The sequence below is a fragment of the Mirounga angustirostris genome, unplaced genomic scaffold (genome assembly GCF_029215605.1).
Source record: "Mirounga angustirostris isolate CCGP_5_RB_7025 unplaced genomic scaffold, mMirAng1.0.hap1 SCAF_16, whole genome shotgun sequence".
Lineage (NCBI taxonomy): Eukaryota > Metazoa > Chordata > Mammalia > Carnivora > Phocidae > Mirounga > Mirounga angustirostris.
In genome coordinates, this window is record NW_026991724.1 from 39,102,604 (window position 1) to 39,123,233 (window position 20,630).

General features: G+C 51.0%; 1 protein-coding gene across 1 annotated transcript in view; it reads left to right on the top strand.

Moving 5' to 3' along the window:
• ZNF536 (zinc finger protein 536) overlaps positions 1-20,630 on the top strand; it is a 289,241-nt gene that overhangs the window by 110,555 nt on the left and 158,056 nt on the right. The window lies entirely within an intron of this gene.

A 20,630-nucleotide genomic window follows, 5' to 3' on the forward strand; every position in this document is an offset into this window, starting at 1 on the left:
CCTCTTTGCCTGACATTGCTGAAATGTGGAAAAGTGAAAGTTAAAAATAAAATGAAACATTTAAATCTTGGCTGTTGAGAACCTCAGATAGACATCAAGGCCAGTCGATAAAGGCCCCTATCAATTAGGCTCCTACAGTTATCATCAGATTCGTTTATTAGCAATTGCACAGGTACGGGGTTCTGGCATTGAGGCCGGGAGGGGCCAGGTGAAATGCAGGGAAAGACCATAAACTGGAAAGTGAGGGTGCGGGGTGCCACGGTGCTCTTGGTGGTAGGGCCCAGGGCCGCCGTGGTGCCCCTGCCTCGTGTGATCTCATAGGAGAGAATACCCGCAGCCAAAGGGTTGGAAGTTGCCCCCCCGCTTTTTTTTTACCCCCTTTATTTGAGTTAGAAAGTGTTGATTTCACACCGTGGTGAGTGTTTCCCGTTAGCTTCTTGGTGGGTGTATTCCGTGTTAGGAACGAGGAGCAGTGAACACCAGCAGTGAACACCAGTGAACATTTTCAACACCCCAGAAGGTATTTTATGGCTTCCGTCAGCCTCCCCGGGCAGTGGGGAAGTCTGTGGAGCACCGGTCTTCTCCAGCGATGGAGAAGCCCAAGGGCTTCCCGGCTCTGGGCTTCCAGACTGAGCGGTTTGGCTAGTTCCCTCCTCAGCATATCCCAGGCAGAGCAATTTTTGGTTCCATAGCTGTTTGGTTGGGAAAACAAGCCTGTGATTGCCAGTAAGGTTTAGAATTTGCCTGCCAGATAAGGGAATGTCTGTGAAGACTATTTTCCCTCTTGGGAGGCAAAACACAGATGGGGGAGTTAGGAGTCTTACAATATTTAGCTGCTACATTGATGGTAGGAATTCTGCCGCGTGGATGCTCACAGTTTCTGAGAGCCCCGCGGAGCATCACTGCTGAGGGCCTCAGGTAGGGGAGACGGGTGAGGCTGGCTTTCCTGGGGGGAGCCCGTGCACCAGCTTCTTCTGGAACTTTCCATGCTCTGTGCCTCTTGAGTGGGAGAAGAGGCACTGCAAGGGTGCTGGCCATTTCCCTTGACCCGCCTTGGACAGGGAAGGAGAGAGAAGGTTGAGCCGCCGCCTCTGACCAGGTGGAGGGACCGAGCCGGAGGCGCTGGATTGACTGGAGCTTCTTGTGTGAATGGACACAGCCCTCCTTCGGGTGGTTTCTCAGACTCTGGAGAATAGGCCACGCACCAGCCTCACCAGGTTTTCTGCCTCAGAAGCCTGCATTTTAAAGGCCTGATCATCTCTGCATGCTCTGGGCCTCCTGGAAGATAAAGAACAACGATGCGATGTTGTTGGGATTGGCCATGAGAAGGCGGGGAGATTTTCCCGCATGGAAAAGGTAAATCTTGGAATAAGTTTAGGGTCATGTGCATGGAAGTAGGATTTGAAACCTTATATGCAAAAGCAAATTCTGGGCCCTGGAGACCAGGAAGGGGGACAGGTCTTAGAGACAAGCTCCTTTGTCCTGACTTCCCGCCTCAGCACCGGGGACTCTTGGGCCCTGGAGTTGGACTGTCTCTCCGAGTAGCTTGGAGCCGTGATGTGCTGGCTGGCCCACTTCTGGACTCCTGAAGGGACCTGTCGGGACCCTTGCTTCTGTCCTTTCCACCAATGCCCTCCCCATCCTTTGAAATGGGCACTTGACCTTCAAAGTGTTCTGTGAAATGCTATACAAGGGCAACTTTGGGACAACCAGACAGCCCCCACGAGGTGCCATTGCATAGAAACCCTAAGTGACCCGTCAGTAACCGAACCTCTCGCACGCATCAGAAAACGATTTAATATCCCACCACAGCATGGATTTCCAGAGCATCTGGGCAAGGATGGGAGGCAGAGCCATGAGTTGGGGCCAGCCAGCCCTCCTCAGTGTCATCCTTCAGAAAGAGCCCAGGGTGTGCAGAGGGCAGTGGACCTCAGAGACCATGGGACCTTGCCCCCCTCTGACAGACGCGGCAGGGTCCCTCTGTGCGGGGTGGCGGGGGCGGGGCGAGGGCGCTGGCCCTGCCGGGCCCCGGGCTGTCCCGAGGCGGCCCCGTTGTCCTGGCACGGCTGCGTGAGTCAACAGGCCTCCTGCAGCAGTAATCACTTCAGCTAAATGCTGTGGGAGCGGCACTCTGGGAACACGGAGGAGGGAGGGAATAATTGTAATTTCTATGTGATAATGATGATAAGCCCTGCATATGTGTGTGGGGCTTTGCGTCGTATTTGATCTTCACCAGGAGATCTCCAGGCTCATGGAGGTAAAGCTCAAGATCCCTGCAAACGCCTCCGTAGCAGCTGAATGAGGTAGTAAGGCCTCGTGCCGGCCGCGTAGCCCGAGAGAAAACAAAAATCAGAGATAACTGAGACTCTGGAGAACAGGTGGGGTGGTTCCCGTCCCAGAGTTTCTTGGGATCATCTTCATTGTCGCCGTGTGGCTAGCAGGTAGCTGTTGATATTCGTTCCATTTTCCAGATGTGGAGACTGAGGGCAGAGAAGTTAAGTGGCCTCCCTCGTGTCACACAGCTGACGGGTGGTAAGGCTAAGGTTTGAGCATGTGTCTTCCTGATTTTGGAGCCGGACCCCTTGGCTTTGGAGCAGTCCTGGGTGCGGCCTTAGCCAAGACAGACAAGCTCCCTGCCCTTAAGGAGCTTCTGTTATGGGGCTAGGAAGCAGTGAACAAGGCAACCGTGGAGAACCTGACGTCAGATAGTGATAAAGTGCAATGAGGAAGGTCTGGCGTGGGAGAGAGGGAGGGCAAGTGCCCTACTTGAGAGGGGCAGGTGGTGAGGAAGGCCCTCCTGAGGAAGGCACCTTGGAAGTGAGAGGGCTGAAGGACGTGGAGGAGCCAGCCCGGTGACAATCTGGAGGAAGAGCATTCCCAGCAGCAGGAAAGGCAAGTGCAAAGGCCCTGTGGTGAGGGAGAATTTGGCATGTCTGAGGGACAGAATATAGGCCAGTGAGGCTAGAGCCCTGTGAGCTCTGGGGAGAGGGTAGGTGGGTCGGAGGGCCTGAATTGGACATGGCTTTGTAGCCATGATGAGGAGTGCTGGCTTGGTTTTATGTCTGTGTTGCTTGTGACCAGAGGTGTCTTGAGAAGCCCACCTTGCTACATGTGGGCATGCTCCTAGGTGCCCAAATTCTGTCAGTGACATGAGCCCGCTCATGTTTTGCCATGGCCTCTATTTTCTGCTAGAGGGATGTCCTGGTTACTTGTCTAAAGCTGGGAGTTAGGGATTGTAGGCTCTGTGGGTGCAGGAAAGGGAGCCAGCTGATCTGGGGGCTCTGCCCTCAGAGGCGATGTGGTGATTCACAGTAATGCCTTGCAGCTGCTCATCCGGACCTTCCTGTGCCCCCCCAGCTGTGGGCTTGGGCAGAGTTGCAGGTGGAAAGCTTTGGGGGCTCCCTTATCAGGGAGCCATGGTCTGCCTGAGCCCGTGTGGGCCTCTGGGAGGGGCCTGCGCATCCCATCCACTGCTCCAAACGGGGCTGTGAGCACTGTCTGTTAATGCTGATTCAGGGGCTGTCCAAGAACATGCAGACCGAGTTTCAGAGTTAAGATTCTTGGTGATTATAGTTTGGCCTCTTTTCCCTTGTGAGCCTGGGTACTGCCGTCACAGAACCCCAGGGCTAGCAGAAAACTTTGCCATCAAAGCTACCTTTATTTTATAAGTTTAGAGACGGAGGCCCAAGGCGTGTTTGTGCCCAGCCCAGCCCTCACCTGAGCACCGCGGGCTGTCCCTCAGGCCACTGTGGGCAGCGTGGGGGCCACTCCTGGCTGATGGAGGCCGTGGCAGGGACTGGGGCTGTCTTTGTCGGTCCAGCCGCTCTCACAGCTCCTAGAACAGTTCCTGGTACACGGAGTGGTCAGCAGTCATCCGGGGGCATTGATGGAGAGCCTCTCACCTCTGCAGTTTGTAATCATTAGAATTTGTTGCACCTTGCTTTAAGCAAACTCAATTGACCTGTACCAATTCCACACCGCTTTCCAAATTTCCTGGAATGCAAGGATTGCCAAGCCTAAGTCCTACTTGGGCTTGATGTATGCCAACCTTCAGGACGCAAGGAGGCCAGGACTTGGCTGAGGAGTCCGGATACGTGTACAGATGATAGAGGGCTGCCCCTCAGGTATTCTTCTCGGCCCATTTTAGGGCTACAGAACCCCAAAGGTTTTGAACAAAGAACATCAGTGCTGAAGCTCAGCTAGGGGAGGGCTTGGGCTCTGCCCCAGAGTGAGTTCCTGAGGATGGGGACACCTAGGGAGGATTTGGCCCGGCCTTTTACTGTGTGCCCTGGACAGGCCTCAGCTCTCTCTGGGGTGTTGTCCTAAACCCAAATGCAGGCAGGGTCTCGGTGGTAAATGCGTGACGCTGGGTGTGGACAGAGCAGGCTGGGGAGAGCGGACCCTACTGAAAGCATCCCCCAGCCCTCGTCATTGCAGCCACCTCTGGCTCTGGGCAGACTTTTTGCAGGTCTTCATAGTTTTTAAGGAAAGACACTTAAAAAAAAATCCAGTTCTTTTTCTTTTCTTTTCTTTTTCTTTAATATTAGCAACTAATTTGAGTTTTAAAAAACCTTTCTGCAAATGCAAGCGTCTGTAGACTGGGCTGAGCTGCAGCCCATGCTTTGGGAGGCCCACGCTCAGCACCGAGGACAGTGGGGGCTCAGGAAGCGTGGCCTGCACTCCCCCCGGGCTGCCCACAGGACAGTCCAGGCTCTGGGCAGGTACTGCTCATAGGACCCACAGCACCTGCAGGTCCTTGGTCCCCTCTGTGTTCCCGTGTTGTCTTACTGCAGGAAGGCCGGGGGCAGCTCCTGGCTGCACGGGGACATTTGCTACCCAGAGGAGAGGAGAATGCACCCATTTTCTGGGTAGGTGGTCAGGATGCCCCTTTTCCAGCCTCTACATCCCGTCCCATTGGGTTCCCCCGACTCCTGAGTTATAGGGTGCCCACCCACATCTCCTATGGGGACATGGTGATGGGTGAGTTCGATTTGTGCCCTCTGGGAGCACGTGATAGAACCACCCTTCCTTCCTCCTACCCATCGAAGGTGAATGCCCCCCGCCTCCTGAGCCTTGCTTGATGGGTCCTTGTGCGGGGCCGATGCACCTCCTGTGCTCACCTATGTTTGGGGAGGGGCAGTCCTGACCGTGCACCAAGTTGACTGGAGGCTCTGGGCCGCAACTGGATAGGGATTGATTCGGGCATGAGGTGGAAGGACAAGACGCTTTCTGTCCTGGGAGGCCACCTGCTGTGAGAACTGCTCAGCCCACCCATTGCTTGTCCCTTGCTGGTCCTGTGACTGTGCCCCTTCCGCCAATGTGACCCATGTCCTCACCCCCTTGAGAGGCGAGCAGGTCTGCTGAGAGGGGGCAGACTCCCATCCAGCTGCCAGGCTCCTGCCAGGGTGCTGGGGAGTGAGCTTCCCTGTAGTCTAAGTGCTTGGGAAGAGGGTGGGCCGGTCTCTGGCCTCACTTCCTGTTGGCCCCTGCCTGGCTCCCTTCATCCCGTCCACATGCAACATGGAGTTTCTGTGTGTGTAATATTATTTGTTTTTATTTCTGTAATCCCTTTATTGTTTGCACAACTGCTGTCAGACTGTTGCCTGAAAGTATCACAGGATAATTGCAGAACGCCTGCATAAGTAATTTCTTATGAAATCGGGCCTTGTCTGCATATAAAATTGCTTTTCGTTGCTGCATACATGGACTTCATTATATGGAGGCTGTTTACCGGGCTCGCACCTTCCCCACAGGCCACAGAGACGGGAGGGCCTGACACGGGGAAATAAGGAAATACTATCTTTATTCTTTTTCGGTCAGACGACATTTCTGGAGGGCGGCTGTCGGGCCCACATGGTCAGGAGGAGCCTGGCCCTGGAAGGAGCGGAGGCCTTGGGCCAGGTTGGGGGAGGCCGCGGGCCAGGTGGGAGGGGGCCCCGGGCCAGGTGGGGGGGGCCCCGGGCCAGGTGTGGGGGGCCCCGGGCCAGGTGGGGGGAGGCCCTGGGCCAGGAGGGGGGAGGGGCCCCAGGTCAGGTGTGGGAGGGGCCCCGGGCCAGGTGGGGGGTCCCTGGGCCAGGTGGGTGGTCCCCGGGCCAGGTGGGGCCTCTCGCTGGCCCCCCAGGCCTCCCAGGCCCCAGGGCAAGACAGGCCAGCGGCTAATCCCACGCAGGCCCAGCGGCACTTCGGCCCGCATTTCTGTGATATTAATGGTGTGTGGTAGTGAAAGAAATGTGTTTTATTCTCCAGTCTAACCCTGCTGTTATCAAAGTAACTTCCAGCTTATTAGCGACAAAGGACTTTTCTCCTCTCGGCTGCCCTGTTCGCCAGGGCTTCCTGAATTAAACTGCCGCTTCCTGTCCTTGATATGCACGAGCACATCTGGGCAGCCCGGCCCCAGCCCCGCTGCCTAATAACAATCACCTTCCCCTTCAGTGTCTGTTGATTGTTTCTAATTCACTCTGACAGATAGGGCCTGACAACTCGCCGGCTCTTCCCTCCCTCCGTGACCTGGAGTTACTCACAGCACTTATAGAGTCTGTCATTTTTAATATTTGATTTCATTTTAAGTTATGTGTTTTACTGAGAAGATGAAACCAAAAAAAAAGGGGACTTGTAATGGAACATAAATTTAACCCTTCTTGCCACCCGGCACCAGCCCGAGCCAGCCTCCCCCACGTCTGGGTGCCGCTTTCTCCTTCCACACAGTTCTGCAGCTGGGGTGGCTTCTCCTCTCCTCTCCCCTCCCCTCCTCTCCTCTCCTCTCCCTCCCTTCCTTCCTTCTTTCTTTTTTCCGTTTGGCTTTCTTTCTTTCATTTCTGGAAACAAAAGCTTCGTGTCATATTCTTTCCCTTTAACGGCGTTGGATTCGTTTATGGAGCTAATAATGGGCTCTTTCTGCTTTGCAACCAGGTTATGATCGAAAGACCTTTCCGGAGGTTTCACTCTGGAGTGAGGGAGTCAGGGGAGAGGCCCGGAGAAGTCTGAGTGACCGGCTTCAATTCAGGTGTCAAAACGAGGATGGGATCTCTCTTTTTGGAGATGCTTCTCTTTGTGCGAGCTGGCGGGGCAGGGAAATGCCACCTCTCCCTGGGTTTGGGACCAGCCGCTCCGAGTGGGGCAGGCCGCGGGGTTGAGGCTGGACGTGTGGTTCCTTCTGCCACGTCCCTCGGCATCTGCCCCAGCAAGCGGCCTGGTAGGGCCCGCGTCCTCACGGGCGGGGCCAGTGTCCCACGTCACTTTAGGGGCCACTTCGCCATGACTTTGCCTTTGTTTGCCACTAGACAAAGGCTCCTGTGTCCCTCTTGGCCCTTCAGAGGTTGAGAGCTGTGAGGCCGTGCATTAGGTCAGCTTTGCAAATAGACACCACAAAATTAAAAAAAAAAGAGGCACATTCCCCCATGGCGCCTTGCTTCTGCCTTGCGTGGATGTCTGTCCGTCCCTCACAGTGCAGTATGGGCAGCTATACAAGGGGATAGGAGGGATCTGGGTTGCATTGCAGTTAAAAAAAAAAACATCAACTTCACCATGACCGGCGGCCTGGTCTCCTGACGACCGAAGCTGATCCCGAGTGTCTGAGCTGTCACTGTCAGGGCCCTGCTCTTCCAGAGCCTCAGGCCAAGCGTCCCTTTGACTCTTCCAGCCGCAGCTGTGCCTGGAGCAGAGGTGTGCCAGTCCTAGGCCTGAAGCAGGCGGGTTTCCTGGTGAGCAGAGGGAGATGAGAACCTGCTTTCCAGCATTCGCTTGTAAAGACAATCTGCTGGGGGCCACGCAGGCTGGCTCTTCGGGAGGCCACTCTGCAGGGAGCGTCAGGCTTGGCTGCCAAAATTAGCAGAGGGACCGCCGTTAGGGCTGGATCCACTGCCCATGGGCAGACGTTCTAGCTGCTTCCCTGCTGTTCTGCCGCTCCTGGCTCCAGGCCTGTGGACCCAGGGCCGGGGTGGGCCAGCCATGTCCGTCTTGTCCCAGCTACTTCCGGGATGACTCTGTCACTGAGGATTTTCCTTCACCCAGCCTAACCCTTCTAGAACCCTGCTTCTCCCTGTCTCTCTGAGCTCAACTGAGGGTAAACCGAGTGGAGACCATTTTCCTCTCCATGGTCCCAAGCATTCCGTCACCGTTTTCCCCTCCTTCTTCTGTAAGAGGTGAGAAAGGCAAGAACAACTCTATTTGGATGGTTTTGCAGTGCGGCTAGTATATTCTGAAATCATTGTCTTTTGTTTCAGGCATGCTAATTAAAGTAAAAAAAGGAAGATGATGCACAGAAAGTAAAGTGGGCACAAACCTTTTAACTTGATGTGGGAAATAAAGATCTGTGTATACAATGGTGTGCTATTAGATAAGGACAGGATGGCTTTTCCCTTTCACTGACCCAGATTGTCTTTATGGGTCTGATAATGGGCCAGGTGGGAAAGAAAAGAGGTAGAGAAAAGTATCTTGACTTCCCTTCTGTCTCAGGCCTTCCCTGGCATGTGTGTGTGTGTGTGTGTGTGTGTGACACATGCTGCCAAGAGTGGTTGGCAGTGATGTGATTCTTATGGTCTGGGATGATCCTCACATCTGCCTCAGCTCAGGGAAGTTGGGCTCAAAGGATCCAGAGCCGTGAAGAAGAACACAGAGAGAGGCCCAGGGCCACCGTGCCCTTCTGCTTTGAGGATAGTTGAAATAGGGTTTTTTTTTTTTTTTAAAGATTTTATTTATTTATTTGAGAGAGAGAGAATGAGAGACAGAGAGCATGAGAGGGAGGAGGGTCAGAGGGAGAAGCAGACTCCCCGCCGAGCAGGGAGCCCGATGCGGGACTCGATCCCGGGACTCGATCCAGGGACTCCAGGATCACGACCTGAGCCGAAGGCAGTCGCTTAACCAACTGAGCCACCCAGGCGCCCCTTGAAATAGGGTTTTAAAGAAGGTTCTGTAGTTGAGGTTTAGCCTCAAGGCCAAGGCCAATTTATGCTTTTATTCCCCTTGAAATGGCCTGTTGAGCTACTATTGGTTATTGTTTTAGAGTCAGAGAGAAACTGAGAGCTGACATCAGCTGAAGACTTTGAATTGGGTTTTGTGCTGCAAGGGCCCGCCTACTCCCCAGTGAGTTGGGATAAGCCCCTGGAATTCTAGGTTGACGGGTAGAGGACACATAGTTTTTCCCATCTTGTCCCCCCATTCCAGATTTTCTATGGAGGTTGCATGGGGAACAGCATGTTCGGTTAGGATCTAAACCTGGAAGACTCTTGGGGGTCCTGCTATCCCAGGAGGTAGTGATCACCAGGGCTGCAAATTAGCATGGGCCCTAAGGACTGTGCCCACTGACACTGAGCCTAGATGGATCTGCCTGTGGGGGAATAAGGCACGTCATTCTTCAGCATAGTTTGAACCAACAGATATGTGCTACCATCCGGAGCAAGGAGGGGGGCAGACACAGAGGGGAAAAGAGACACAGAAAGCCATATCGCAATGAGAACGTGACCAGTGCCACCTCCGAGATTAAACAGAAAGCCCTGGATTCGAACTGGAAAGGGAGTGATCAGTAAGCAAGAGCAATGTGAATACGATGTTGACTACTAAGAAAGGGGCTCCTAAATGCTGTGTGTGTACTCTGGGCTCAGCACTGCACGCCTTTTTCAGAAGGGAGAAGTCAGACCCACTGGGTGGCTCAGGAAGAGCTTCAGGGAGAGCTGGTGTTGGAGCTGGGCCTTGGGGCCCCAGAAGATTGTCAGAAATAGAGGTGAGAGAGGAGCTGCTTGCAGAAGGCAGGAATTGGTGCCAGATGCCTTTGCAGCTGGGGCGGGGGCTGTGGTGGGGGTGCTGAGTGCCATTCCAGGCAGAGGCAGTGGGGGAGGGAAACTGGGGACAGACTGGGGATGGGATTGGTGTTGGGGAATGACAGATAGCTCTGTTGTGTTGGAACTTAGAGTATAGGTTAGCATGAGTGGAGGTGTGGGGAGGGCCTGCTGGTGAGAGAGGCTGCATGTCAGGTCAGGGAATTTTATTGGGGTGCACCCCAGAAGTGGGCAGTGAAGACCGTTCACGCTATCCAAGCTGACCTAGGCGGTGGAAGCAGGGCTGGGGAGAAGGAATATACCCATCAGCCTGGTGCAGACCTGGATGTTGTTACCCTTCTCCTGGTTGGGAGTGACAGTGACCTCAGAAAGACAGGGGTAAAGCAGGGACCATGCTAGGTTCGGGGTGTCCCAACTGTGCCCGGCTTGCCACGGTCCTGAGGCCAGGGCCGTGAGCTGTCCACAGTGAGCTGGCCTTTAAAAAATAATAAAAATAATGTAGAGAGGATTGCTTTTTAAAACCCCCCACTCACATCCATCAGGCTCCTGCATGTTTTTCTTTGCCCACATGTACAAAAGGTGCACTTCGGGTTCCACGGGTTGTGCCAATGTGCAGAGTGGACGTGAACAATGGAACAATTAGCAGATTCATCAGTTCTTCTGCTTATACTTCGATTTCAAGAGTACGATGTTAGTTTGTTCAACTCTCTGCTCTATGCCTTGATCACAGTGTGAAAGTGTTGGCCAAGCTTAGCTTCCTGGTCAGAGGGTCAAGACCCATGGCTTTAAAACATGCTTATGTGAAACCCAAACATTTGTGACCACTGGTGATCTTGGAATCAAGGCTCAACTTATGAAACGAACACGTAATGATCTTGTTTATTCAGGGTATAAATAGAGTTCATGCATTTAGAAATTTTTCTTCCTGATAAGGACTTTAGCCAGCATTTCTTCTTTCTGTCTCTCTGTCTCTCTCTTGTCTCTTCCTCCCTCTGTCTCTGTCCTCTCCTTTACGAGGCGGGGGCGGCGGGGGAGGTGCTTGCTGTTGCTTCTGGGGTTGCTCCTGGAAGAGGCAGGGCCAGCCCGTGGATTTCTTCCTTGGAGCACTTCCTGCTTCCCGTGCAGCGTTGGCAGATTGGGGGTGCATGCCCAGGGCGGGCCTGGTGCGCTTGGACACACCCTTGCCACTTCCACAACCCCAGGGAAGGGCTATGAAGTCCCATCTGCCTCTGACAGCCCAGCTGGGGACCAGAGCCAGCAAAGCAAGTCCACCTGTGCATGAGAACTTCCAGGCCCTTCAGGGCGGTGGGGGGCAGAATTTATGCCGAGAATGACCCCTCGGGTCTAGGTCACACACTTTCATCATTCATACATCTCTTGTTTTTTTTTTTTTTTAAGATTTTATTTATTTATTTGACAGAGAGAAAGAGAGCGAACACAAGAAAGGGGGAGGAGCAGAGGGAGAGGGACAAGCAGACTCAGTGCTGTGCGCAGAGCCTGACACGGGACTCGATCCCATGACTCTGAGATCATGACCTGAGCCGAAATCAAGAGTTGGACATTCAACTGACTGAGCCACCCAGCTGCCCCTCTTTTGTGATTTTTACCATATCAAGTACAACCTGCTTGTAGACCTAATGTTTTTTTTTAAAGGACACACTTCTTTAATTAAATATTATATTTAGCTTTGTTCTAAATAATAATGTCTATGAAATCTCTGGTTTGGTGTTCCAGTTATATATTTTTCATAGTAAATATTGAAATAATTGTATAAGTGTTAATTTTTTAAAGGAGTTTTTCTGTGTATCACCTAAAATCATCTTGCGTGTCCAAGGGGTCCATGGGCAAGCCTTTGGGATTCACTGTGTGGCCTTGTTTGGACTGTTTGCGTCCAGCCAGGTTCTTAGGACCTAGCTCAGGTTCCTTCATGGAGCCATTGCCTCCCCCGCTCCCCAGGAAGCCTCTCGCCGGTCCCTCCAGCCCCCAGAGCAAGAGTCCCTCTGATCTCAGGCCCTGCCCTCAAAATCTCCAATTGTCATTTAACCATGCACTGCTCTGGTCACATCTGACAATGCTGTGAGTGGTTACTGGGCCATGCTTTCTGACTCTTCCCTTCCAGACTGTAAGATTCTTGAGAGTAGGCACCATGCTCTTTGGTGTCAGCCAAAGTGCATGATCACTTGAGCTGGCTGGCTATCTATCAGTCTGTCTGTCCCTCCCTCCCTCCCTCCCTCCCTCCCTCCCTCCCTCCCTCCCTCCCTCCCTCCCTCCATCCATCATCTTCTATCTTCTATCCATCCATCTAGCCATCTATCATCTATTTCCTATCATCTCTCTATTCATCCCCCAATACCCCCATCCATTTCTATTTCTCCATCATCTGTGTCTATGAAGCTATCATTTGCCTGTGTATCTATGATCTAATCTATGATCTATTAATTTTCCTCCCTCCCTCCTTCCTTTATCCTGCTTGATGAGCCAGGCGCTGTCTTAGGCCCTGGGACTATAGCAGAAAACAAAACAAAGTCCCTGCTTTTGGGTAGCAGTCATTCTAGTTGGAGGAGGTGGCATTCAAGAAATAAACAAATAGAAGAAGAAACCAGAAAACGATCTGTAGGGACACATGCATGCAGAGTATTAAAAGAAGGGGGGATCTGAGGCAAAGAGAGAAGGCCTAGCAGAGACTGAGAGGTCAGGGAAGGTCCCTCTGGGGAGGTGCCATTGAGTCTGACCTCTAAAGGGCAGGTCAGAGCCTGCGAGGAGGGGGCAGCTCCCGGAGAGAGGGTCCAGTGTATGTGGAGGCTTGGAGGCAGGGGCTGGCTTGGTGGCTTTGAGGTGCAGAGAGGAAAATCAGACAGAGGGAGGAAAATTTACTTCCAACTTTGACAAAGATGAGTTTTTCCATTTCTCACTTCCTAGGGGCAACAGCCCCTTTTCTACGTAAGAAAGTCCGACTCCTGACCTCTGAGAGCCCCTGTGTCAATTCCCTTGTGCAGGGGAAATTTGGAAGCAGTGCCATGTTGTTCCCCTGCAGGGTTGGAGGGCAGAAGGGGAGCACACCACGAAGAGGCTACCGCTGACATGCTAATATTTCATTTTAATCTTGAGTGCCAAGTTACTTTCCAAATGAAGTGTCTCAGGCAAGGCTCTAACTTACATGAAATAAAAGAGTTTAATGCTAATTAAATATCATCTGACTACTGAAGCCATATTTATTGATGGTCTAAAAGAACATCATCGAGGTGGATGGACTTGGAACGTGTCTCCACTAGAAACTCAGCCTCCCGTCCTGGGACTCCTTTGCAATTCAGACTCCGTGTGCCCCACGCAAGGCAAAGCCCGGGACCGCGGAGTGGCCCGTCTGCTTTCTCTGTCAGCTGGACGGGTCCGCACCTTTAATGTGTATTTGCTTCAGGAGGTCGGGGGTGTTGCCCACACTGCTCACTTTTAACCAGACCCCAGGAGGGGCCCACAGTGCAGGACCGGCTGCACGGCGGGGGGCGAGAGTCCAGAACATAGACCAGGGATGAGTAAACCCGGACGCTGGTTCTGACCGTGGCACCACTGGCCACGGGGTGTGGCGGCCATGTGTGGAGTCTCCCACGTTGCTGGTCTCACCTACCAGCCCCGCCTCCGTCTGTCCTCTGCTCCCTCCTTCCCTGGTCCCAGTCCTTCCTGTCCAGGTTGCATTGTGGCCTCTCCCCAGGCTAAGAGTGGTGGGTCCCCAGGGTGGGTAAAGTCTTCCACCATTTGCCTCATTCCACCTCTGCCCCAGGCTCCTACTTCCGAGCCTCCAGGATTGCTAGATTCTCCTCGCCATGGCAGGGAGGGGCTGTGCGTCCTAATCCTCTACAAGGAGGGCCGTGCGTTGGGGCAGAGCTGGCTCGGGTCGCCACGTCCTGGGGCCTGGAACCTGAAGCCATGTGCTTCCAGTTCACCCTCCAGCTTCCCTTTGGAGAAGCGTCTCTTGACCCTGTTTTCCCTTTCCTCTGCGTGACATAGGCTAGGGCTGCCGAACTCTAACGCTGCAGGGGCAAGAGCATCCCCATGGATGGATGAGCTTGTGACCGCCTGGAGAATGAATGCGTGTTCTGCTGCTTGTCCACGGGAATGTGGGTCTGGTGCTGCTAGACATTGGCATTTCTCAGGGGAAGTCAGAAATCCGAATTTCCGTATGGAACTCAGTGTTTGCAAGTTGGTGACTCTTAGGTGTTTTTCTTAAATCTCCACGTGAGCCAAATTGGGCGCGTGCGTTGGAATTTGGCAAGTAAGACTTCAAGGTGCAGGCTGTGGTGCTCACCGGTTCTGGGGGGTGGTTCCACAGATCCTGCTGGGGAGAAGCCAGTGGGGTCCAAGGAGGGAGCTGGTTGAAGGGAAGGCAGTCAAGTGGAAAGAGTTTCGAGGACTCAGAATCCAATCTGGAAGAGTGGGCCCTGATGTGGCTCTCAGGCCTCAGGAAATCTCATTCTTCCATACCAGCTTGTCTGCATCCACCTATAATTAGCGTCTGAGATTTCTAAATGAACTGCCTAATCAAGTAAATTTAGCAAACTTATTGTGAAGTGTTACCATATCCTCTCCCTCCAACTGTCCACACAGACATCCGTACCACCTTGCTTGCCTTTGCTTTTTGCAACTGAAGCTGCTCGTCTGTGCTGTCTGGCAGCCACGCAGACATCCCATTTATGTGATCTATAATGAGTTTATTAGTGTTTCAGTGCCTCGTTGCTATTAAGTTTTATCAGTTTCAGCTTCAAGAGCACAAGGTTAAATTTTCAATAGAGTTTTCGCAAAGTTTAAGTGGGATTGTTAAAAATACGTCCAAATGGTGGAACTGAGCATTTAGTTTGAAGATATTATTTCTGCCCCCTAAAGGATTTTGATCTCTTTATTTATAAATTTAACACTTTTCTGATGCTCACAACGGCAGCACAGGGCTCGTGCTTTGTTTTCGCAAATGCAACATGAATGCGTTCAGTGTAGAGGGTCCAGTGGAAGCTGCATCTAATTGAGTCTGACCCATCATGATCGTGCAGCCCCCCACGCTGCTATCATGGTCCCGGGGTGCGATTGTGACTGGCTGTGGCTTTGACCCGGTGAATAAACATTATGAAGGAAGGGGAAAATTCAGCCACAAATTACAGAAGGATGGGCTATGATCTTCTTGTCTCCGGTACTGGAAGATAAACAAGTTTTCCTGTGAAAATCCACACGTACATAATAGAATATTATTTACCTGGATCCCTTCTGTAGTTTTTGAGCGATTTTTTTTTTTTTTTAGGAGGAAACCAATTCAGGAGTTTCTTCAGTGGCTGTAAGCAGAAAAGTGTGCTTGCACTTTTAGGTTAAGAGAAAAAAAAAAACAGTCATAGGCTGAGCTGCTATTATGGAAAGTTTATTATTATTGGTATATAAGCTAGCTGGGGGCTTAAGCACAGAGCAGTTGGATAATTTAGCTAGCTCCTGGATCCAATTAAAAAAAATCTATGTTGTGTCCACAGTGGGGGATGGCCATAGCTGAGGAAGCCCTCTGTCGCCGATAGTGACACACTGGAGGCGTTCTCTCGGTTATACGCAGTTTGGGACGCTGAATGCTCTAAATCCTCTCATTACTGCCTTACGGAAGACAGACACTTCAAGCAGGTCTCCATTTATCTGAGATTACCAGTTAAACTCGTTAAAAAGCAACTATGGCTTGTTCACTCAATTGGCTGTTGGGAAGATTTCGTGTTCTTGAGCGACAGTGTGGCTTTGATTAGTGGAGTGCTATACTTTTTAGGGGAGACCTTTTCTAACTTAATTTATGACTCTGGTTGAATGGCGTCTGGGCTGGGGTATTACGTATTTCCCCAACTATTGTACCTGGTGTCAATAAAGGCGCATTTAGGGAAATCTGAAATAAAACTCCAGGGTGTTTTTGTTCTTTGGGGAAGCAATGCACCATAAACATTTTGGGCTTGAGCCAACAGCTTTCCCTGACCGTGATTGCAAATTACTGTAGTATGTATAGATTGCTGGTGGAACAGTATTTGAGGAAACCTGTATTTTATAGAATGTCACTTTTATGCACAATCCAGGCAAAAGGAAAAAAAAAAAACTAATTTAGCCAGCAGACAGTATTCTTTTGAATGAGGATTCTGAAAAAAATTTACAAAAAAACAAAACCCAGGCTCTAAATACGGGCTTTTTATTTAATCATTATTACATCAATCACCGATATCAATACTTAATAGCAACCTGATAATGTAGCCAGTAGGTGAAACAGCTATTAAAAAGTGTAAAAAAATGATTAATCAGGTGCGGGGGGGGTATTCATGCTCTCCAATTATTTAATGATAAGTACCTATTTTTGAAAGTGTTTGTTTTTAATGATCGACTGTAATATTAGTTTGCAAAAATGTAATTGCTGCTTAATTTTACATCTTCGTTCCTTTGTGCCGGGCACAAAGGTAGTATATTTCTGTAGTTATTGTTCGCAGCACTCCGTGTAAAAAATCACGTTCATTTCAAGAAGCTGTTATGGTATTGATTCTGGTAAAGACTTCCATTAACTGACCAATCTAAATCTCATAAGTGATGTCAGGATAGTTATGCATTTGCTTGGTTCAAGTATTCAGCCATTATGTTAGAATGCAGGCCGTGTCTGAATATGGCTGTTAAATTATTTCTAAATACCGAACCAGAACAGCTTAACAGTTTTGCAGTTTGAGACTGACACAAAAATGACAATCTGCCACCTCTTTGTTTTTTAAATATTAACGTTGTATTGGGATAGTATTTTTGGAGTAAAAACCTGTGGCACGAGAGGATAAGTGACATAAACAAAGGCAGCTGGGCTTCATGAAATAATGGAACAATAAGGCCCTTGCAGCAGCTCTCATCACTCCAGTATGTTAATTAGCATTCTGTTGTGGCCGCAACACTGAAAACATGTAATCTGTATTGGTGTAGAGTACAGCTGTGAACACACATTCTTTTTTGTGAGTCCCTGGAGCTAGCCTTGCCATTGGCATATGCGTTTGGGCCAAAAGTCAAGGCATCACCCCTAAAATAGCAGCAAAATGTCATTTGTCTCTTCTAATTTTTTTCTCCCCTCAATGCCACATGCTATCCAGTGATGTAATCCAGTATCACCGCATCTGTCTCCCTGCTCTGTGTTTGCAGGAGGGGATCTGGGGGCGGGGGGGGGCGGGGGGGCTGGGATGCCAGCAAGCAGGAGCATGTAAAAGGCACGTGGCCCCAAGACGGTCAAATTCAAACCTCAGTTCTTCCTCTTTGCAGTATTTGTCAAAATATATATATATATATTTAAATGCATAGATTCTTAAGTGTCATGGGCCAGAATCTATTGCTCCATTTCCCCAGAGGGAGGCAGGGAGGGGCAGCTAATTCATAAGAATAAAGACTCTCAGTGAACTTTCCCATGATTTATCACCTGTATTCTGAACATGAGTCACAGTCCTTCATGCATATAGTACCCACTTGGGGTAGGGTCTGTTCTTCCCATTTCAGAGCTGAAGATAACTGAGGCTGAAGCATGATCTGGAGGTGGCCTCTGCATTTCAGGGCCTCTCTGACTGGTCATTTGAGGGAGAGGGGTTAGCACCAGTGAGCAGAGGCAGCTCGTGGCTGGGAGCAGGAACTCTGGCCTTCAGAGGCAGGACTCAGAAAAGCCCGGACTTGGTGACCTCGCTGCTCATGCGTGGCCGGCTGGGAGCCGCCCCTGGCGGGGCCGGGACATGGCCCTGGGTGCTTTGTGATGGCAGCTTTGGAGACAGGAAGGAGAAGACTCTTCAGTGTTGTCACCATAGGAGCTGGACTGAGTGGCCAAAAGCTGCTTGGGTTTTTACCTGATGGACTTTGGCTTGAAAAGTGAGAATAGTTCCATTTCGATTTCCCTGCTCTCAAAGTAATTTAGCTTTCTTTGTGTATGTGTATGTGTGGCCTCCCAGCACAGGACACTTGCGCACACGCACACACATGCACACACACACGCACACGCACACACATGCACACACGCACACATATGCTCACACACGCACACATGCTTGCACACACATGCTCTCACGCGCGCACACACACATGCTCACACGCACACACACATGCTCACACACACGCACACACATGCTCACACACATACTCACACGTGTGCCCTTGTTCACACAGTGCATAGTGCTTTGCAAAATAATTTTGTCATCAAAAATTACATTTTCTAGTCCTTTAAATGTATTATAAATTCAAATAAGGATCATCTAGTTGTTAAAACTTTTCCTACATTTCAGCTTGATTCTCTCCATCTCCACCCTGCATCTGATCTGACTAAAACGAAAAGCGATTTTTATAAAGCAACCAAGCCAAACAAAAATCACCAAATCAGAAACACCCCACTTGTGTCTAAAGTAACTTTCAGATTCCTTGGGCAAAGCTTCTTGTTGTCTCTTTCTGAAGAATGAGAATGAATACTTAGTTTCCAATTTTTATTTTAATCTGCCTCAAATCTGATTGCAAAATAACTCCCAACCTCACCCCCACCTCCCCCAAAAAACACACACAGCATCTGGGTCACCATGCTGATCCAATTTGGTTCTACTTTTGGACTGTGGAAGAATGAAATTGTTCGGCATTTGGTGATGTGAGCAAGTGTCCACCTGGGAGCAGACGAGGTTAGAGGTTAATAACACTCGCTTTTTTTTTTTTTTAAATTCCAGCAGAACAGGACTCTTTCCCACTTGCCTGGTCCCCACCCTGAGCCCCATGCCCAGCTTCGTGGCCTCTTTCCCCAGACTTGCCTGGGTGAGGTAAAGCAGGGCTGACATTAAGATTTTAGGTCTGTTGTTTCTCTTTTCCTAGAAATTCACCCCCCTCCTTTGGTTAATGGCTCTTTAAATATTGAAATGCCTGGAAAAACAAAACAAAATAAAATAAAATGCAGGCTGTCAAAGAGATAAGAACAACAACAACAAAAATGTTGGTATCTTTTAGAATTTGTCTTCCTAGTGGTAAAAGTATATAATTAATAGGAGAATTTTCCTCCAGATGTGGCTATACTATAATAGAGCCTTATAAATGCTACAGAAAGAAAAATTGCTTGGAACGAAGGCGTCCTCAATGAGAGCACACCTGGGTCTGACAAAGATTGCATTTAGGGACTGCTGTGCTATCACAACGCAGAGAAAGACCAAGTCTCGGGGAGCAGCTGGAGAGAAAGCCCCGGCAAATCTGCATGCAAATAGCAGCACATTGTTAACTTAATCAGATGCCGAGAGGAAAAGATGTGCCAGAACCGGGAGGATGATCTACACACACGGAGGGAGAGCGGCCTGGGCTGCCATGGGCGCTGGGCGAGGGTGGGCCCCGAGCAAGGTGCAGCCAGGCCCGGCCCGAGCCCACCCACCGCCTGCCTGTTGGCCCCGGCCTGCAGTCAGTTTATCGCAGAAAGCTTGATTTACTCTTTGAAAAGATAGAAATGATGGAGTATATTTCAATGGGAAGGAAGCTGTATTTTTTTATGGCAATATAGGTATGGGCATTATTTCGCCTGACTCTGTAACTCCAATTAAATAATATTTCTGCCTAAATATCTGGGTGCGTTGAAGATAAGAAATACTGCCCCGGAGTGTATAAAGAAAGAGATTTTTTTTTTTCATTAAAAAAAAAAAAGAGTAGCTCTCTATAGATTGAAGTGCTGGTATAAATTGTACCTTTAGAAGAAGTGGAAGACACCTGTTATTTATATTTTATATTAATATTAATGGAATATATATATTTTCAATCTCCTCCATCTTTTAGTCTAGCACCATAAAAAATAAAAAGTAATACTATTTAATCACCCACAGCTTAATAGTGCCTTAGTTGTTTACTGCCATCACACTAATTGCTCTGTACTAATGTGTTTTTCTGTGATATCCAGTAGTGCTAAGAGAACAGAGATCCATAACCAATTAAATATAGTGTTTTTTTATGTTAAAAATATATCTGGTGAGGCTAGAAAGGGAACAGAAGCCGCCCTTAAGAAAGGCGCGTTGGCACACCATCTCAGTGCCCGGCAGAAGGGGCCCGCATTGCCTCTTTTGCGCAAAGACAAAGGGGGTAATTTTTTTGGCAAGAAAACAAACTCAAGGAAAACACAACAAACTGAATGTTTCCTAATTTTCCCCCTCCTGCAACTCCTCCGGCTGCTTCTGTCCTCTGTCTGGCAGTGAGGGAGAGTTTGATTCGGGAGGTGGGGGGGGGCTGGCGCCCCTGCCGTGCCCGTGCGCGCGCGCGGGGGGGGAGCCCGCAGATCGGCGGGGAGGAGCGGGGGCGCCCGCAGCCGGCACAGCGCCCGTCCGCGCGGGCAGCCCTGGCACCGGGTTCGCGGAGGAGCGGCGGCGGCGGCGGCGGCGCTTCCCGGGACCGGCGGTGCGGGCGCGGCCCTGGGAGGGAGGGAGGTGCGGGGAAATGGGACCTGGCAGCGCTGGGGGCGATCCCCAAAGACGGCGGCAGTAACGGGGACGCAGGACGCCGGCGCCGCCTAGGCCCGTGGTGTTTTGGTGCGCCCTCGCCAATCGGGAGCGAGAGCCGCCCGCCGCCGCCCGCCGCCGCCCGCCGCCTGTGTTCGTTGGCTGCGCGCCCGGGGGGCTGGGGCCGCAGCCTGCCCGCAGGGCCGGCCTTCCAGCGCCGCGCTTCACCCGACTGAGGGGAGATAATGGGATCAATTAGAGGCGCCGTCACCGTGCCGCGACAGCTGCTGGTGCACGTAACCACTGGCGACCCCAGCGCCTGGCCGCCCCCACCTTCCGGGCCCCAGCCCAGCCCTGGCCTGCGTTCTCCTTGCATCCTCTGCGGGGGGAGCTGCCCCCTGGACTGCGGGGTGGC